Raw genomic sequence first — 5,237 nt, 5'->3', positions numbered from 1 at the left:
CAGAGCCGCCCCGGCCCGGCGCCTGCCAAGTGCTTTGTTTTTAGATCAATAGTTGTTTTGGAGTGGAAACAGTTAAATCGGGAAGATAAAATCCAGTGATAAGGGATTGAGTAGGGTTTTATAAGGATTCTTTTTTAGACAAATGTGTTTAGGTGCAAGGCACTTAAGCATTTGGGGAGAGTAAAAAAAAAGAACTGAATCGGGGAAAGCATACAAATATGAAAGGTATATCCTTAAAGAACACACTTCAGGCTTCATTGCGGAAAGAGTGGGATTGAGAAAAAGAGGACAGGACTGGGGGTTTTGAAGACTTAAAAGAGGAGCAAAGACTTAGGAAAAGAGGGGAGATTGGGATGGTGAGGAGGATGAAGAGGGAAGGAAAGAAGTCTAGGTGTGATGAAGAGGGTTAATCAGGTTGGGCAAGTTTCATTTTGTTATGTAAAAGTAGAAAACTTTCTTTTTGAAAGGCAGCAGAATATGCCACTTCAAAATATGCCTCTTTGGCATAAGGATTATTTTGAGCTGATTATTTTTGAGAAAGAGCAGGCTCAAGAGAATCTCTGAAAACAGTAGAAATTACCCTTTTCTAGGCGAAATTTACGTTTGTTAGCGTCTCCCTCTCTCTAAAGAGAAGGAAGGTTGACTCTAAATCACAAGAGAGTCCCAATGGAGAAGGCACTGACAAATCTGCAAAATAATCTTTACCCTTGTTTAAGTGCTTTTCCTATAACCTCCCATAACTGGCCTCCCTCCAATCCCCCTACAGCTTTCTTTTGTCTTTAGCTGAAGATAGTATTTAAGGTGGTGACTTGGGCCAAATCAGGGAGTTACTTGGCTTGTTTTTCTTTTGTTCATCTGTGTATTACAAGGGGTTTCAGCCAAGAACTCATAAGGGTAGAGGGAAAATTATTTTCCTTCCTATATTTTCTATTGTTAAAATTAAGAATCTAAAGTGAATTGAGGGCTTCCCTGGTGGTGCAGTGGTTAAGAATCCACCTGCCAATGAAGGGAACACGGTTCGAGCCCTGGTCCAGGAAGATCCCACATGCCGTGGAGCAACGAAGCCCATGAGCCACAACTACTGAGCCTGTGCACTAGAGCCTGCGAGCCACAACTACTGAGCCCCTGTGCCACAACTACTGAAGCCTGCGTGCCTAGAGCCTGTGCTCCGCAACAAGAGAAGCCACCACAATGAGAAGCCCACACACCGCCACAAAAGAAGCCACCACAATGAGCAGCCCCCGCACCGCAACAAAGAGTAGCCCCCGGTCGCCGCAACTAGAGAAAGCCCGCGCACAGCAATGAAGACCCAATGCAGCCAAATAAATAAATAAATGTATTTATTTATTTTAAAAAAATAAAATAAAGTGAATTGAGTTCTTGATATCTGATTGTATCAGCAACCCTTTGTAAAGAGTGAAATTTGGAAGAGGTGTGGGTAGGAGGTGGAGGATATCAAAAATAAAACTAGATAGTATCTTTTAAAACATTCCGTGATGTTGTTTTCTGAAAAGTAAACTGGTAAACTGATTGGCACATATATGCATCCAAAACGGAACCCCAGTGTGCTGCTTCGTTCACTCATTCTTTGTGTTGAATCTTCAAATTGTCTAACACTTGACACGCTCTCTGTACCACAGCTCTGCAAAAGCCAGCATTCGTGCAATAGGCCTCACAATGGAGAGGCTTATGAAGCAGGTACTGTTGTTACCGATAACAAGTTCGTGCGCTGGATGCACAGTGAGGCCAAACAAGCCAAAACATTGAAGTTTGGAGCAGAGAAATGTTTATTGCAGGGCCAAGCAAGGAGAACGGGCGGCTTGTGCTCAAAAGACCCAAACTCCCTGATGGTTTTCAGGGAGGAGTTTTTAAAGGCAACATTTGGGGTGAGGGGTGTAGGGTGTGTGACTTTCTTGTGATTGGTTGGTGGGGAGGTAACAGGGTGGTGTTCTTGGGATCTCAATCATTAACCTGGTTCCCACCAGTCTGGGGTCTCTGTAGTTGCCATCCTCCACCTGGATGGGGGCCTTAGTTCCTGCAGAACAACTCAAAGATCTGTATCAGATTGTTATGTATATCCCTTGAGGAGGAACTAAGGCTCTGTTTTAATCACTGCACTATTATTTTTGACTGCTTTTCCTTTGTTTCTGCATTCCCTCACTTCCCTAATTAGTAACTGCTGGAATCTGCCCTTTGGGACTCAGGGAAAGTATAGGAGGCTGAAGCCTCTTTCCTACAAAAAAGAATGTGGTGAGGGTACACAGAAAGGCTTTTGTACCTGGGAGGGCCCCACAGGGTCCTGCTGGGTTTCAACCTCATAGCTGAGGAAACAGCATTCTGGAAGCACTAGGAACCCCTTTGGTTATTCAGCCTCCAAGTCCATCAGTCAAGCTCTGGAAGCAATAGCCCTCTGAGCTCTCCTTTTCTCCCTCTACAGAGAGATGGGGACATTTTGCTTCTCTTTCATTTTATTTATTTTTAAATTTATTTTATTTATTTTTATTTTTGGCCGCGTTGGGTCTTCATTGTGGTGCACGGGCTTCTCATTGTGGTGGCTTCTCTTGTTGCAGAGCACGGGCTCTAGGTGCACGGGCTTCAGTAGTTGTGGCATGAGGGCTCAGTAGTTGTGGCGCACAGGCTTAGCTGCTCTGTGGCATGTGGGATCTTCCTGGACCAGGGCTTGAACCCGGGTCCCCTGCATTGGCAGGTGGATTCTTAACCACTGCGCCACCAGGGAAGCCCCACAATTAGATCTTTAACTCAGTTGAATTCTGTTTTTTTAACAGTTTGAATTGATAAATTTTATATCAGTGTCTTCCTAGAGTGTAATTCAAAATAAAAAACACCTCGGAAAGCCATGTATGGACTTTATTGTAAATATTAATTACTTAGAATATTTCATGAGGTTTTGATTTTTCATTAAAAAAAATCAAAAATAACGCTGCCATAGTTTTTCCTACTGTTTTTTTTTCCCCCCCAAGATTTCCCCTTTGTAATGGTTAATGAGAAAAACGGTACTAATTTGCTGGCTGGTATTAATGTTAGGAGATGTTGGTTATTATCAGGGGCACAAGTTTAAACTCTGGTTACCTAAACAAAAATGTCCGCCAGGAAGGAGTTCTTTGTTTTTTTCATGCCTCGCCTTACTGCATTGCAGGTCTAATAGCTTTGCTTTTGTCTACCATCTAGTGGCCAGCTGAGAGATCCAGGAGAGAAACTGCCTCTTCATTTCTTCTTTCTCAATTTCTGCTATAGTCGAGATAATGTCTTCCCTGCTCATTCTATGTGAACAATTTGCTAATACTATATTCCAGAAAAAATATTATGGAGAGATATCAAGTGAGTATACTTGAAACCAGTGGAGTGCTTACAATACTAGTGCAGTGGATTTCTTCCACCAGATGACCCGTACCTCATTTTAAAAGATTTTCCCCGTTAATAAGCAAAGAAGCATTTTCTAAACACAGTACTTAATAGTTGTTTGCAACATTATTAAAATGATTTTTATTGTGGCTTTCTTAAAAATGATGTCTTTTCTTGGAAACCTAATTTGCTACCATAGCTTTGAATTATCTGACATCTCCTCCCAAATTACAGCTCTTGGTAGTAGGGATGAGGAAAAGGAAAACTGCTTAGTATTGTGCTTTTGCTTTATTTGCATGGATTGCATTTCTTTGTTGTTTTTTTTTTCCAAAATAAAGGTGCTTTTAAAATTAGCAACAGAAATGACAATACTCATTATATTCCTTACTCCTTAGTTCTGATGAACCAATGAGTTTGACATGAGATCTTTCATTTGCTAAACTTAGCTCTAAAGGAAACACCTGCAACTAAGATAAAACTGGTGTTCATGGGTGAAAGAAAGGTACTTCATGATGGGCCAGAAGAGAGTCCTACACAGCTGCGTCTTCTCTCTCGCACCGAGTCCTCTCCTAATAGCTCTTCAGGCACTGTCCCTCTGCCACTCTGTGCCTTTTTTTCTTGTGTCCCCATATCCTGTCACCCCGATTTGTCATTCTCTGGACCCCTTTTAGCCACTTGCTGATGGATGACACTCGGTCAGCTACAAACCAGCCAGAATAGCTTAGAACTCTGCTCCCGACCTTCACAGAAGTTTTGGTTTCTATTTATTGGGAAATTGCAAAACGACAAAAAATACTATGAGTTGAATACTTTTAAGCAAACTTGTATTTTATTTACCACTATAGCATCCACAAACTTTCAAAAAATAATAGTTCATAGATGTGCAAAACACACACAATGCTCAGGGTGCACAGGAATTATGGGACTCAGAGTAATTCTGCAGCCACAGAGCATTTAGACAATATTATTAACGTCTTTAGAGCAAACAACCCTACCTGCTTCCCATTAAAATTCATGTTACAATTATAGGCAAATTTTGAATAATAACCAAGTCATCCACTTCTAAAAAGTGGTCCTGGCCTTCCCCACGATGTATTCTTTTAGTACAAAATAACCAGAAAGTTGCAGGTATGCCATACTCCGTCTGCCTTATGGCATCTTGTGAAAAAATAGCTGGGCCAGTCTGACTTCCCCAGAAGTTGAAGTGGGCTTTAGGTGCAGATGTTCTTAAATGGAAGTATACACCATACATGCCAGGATAGAAAGCAAATTTCTCCCCAAAATATTGTTCTTCAGAAAAGAGAGTTGCCTTATATTTTTTTCTTTACTTTGTCCTTTTTGAACAAAGTACTCTTCAGGAAGACACTATCTCTTGAAAGGACCTCAAGTGATGGCAGTGTTCTATCTTATAAAGGTCAGCTAGCAAAATACGGGGGAAACGGTGAAAACATTTATTAATTATTCCTGAGGTTATGACCACGGAGAACAAGCATTGGAGATCATAATTAGTAAGCTTCTTACAAAGGTATTAGAAAGAGGAATACAAGACCTATTTGTGGAGATTGTGAATATGTAAGGGAAAAAAAACACTTGTCCCAATGTTTAACAAATTGTTCCTGAGATGCAGTAAAATCTCCACTGACAGCATCCTACTCAATTCAATACCTGTTCTATCTTAAATAACTAGAAGGGAACTGTTAGATGACTCAAAATGTTGTTCCAGTGATGAGAGAGACCCTGCTGTAGAAGATCCCTGTGAAGAATTTGACTAAAATTATTCGAGTGAAGAAAAAGTAACTTTTCTAAATTAATACCATTTGTATAATTTTTGATATTAAATGCAAGTATTTAAATATCTAAATGAATAGATGGTT

Source organism: Balaenoptera physalus, assembly GCF_965194825.1.
Source record: "Balaenoptera physalus genome assembly, chromosome: 9".
NCBI lineage: Eukaryota > Metazoa > Chordata > Mammalia > Artiodactyla > Balaenopteridae > Balaenoptera > Balaenoptera physalus.
Note: the sequence above shows the minus strand (reverse complement) of the source record.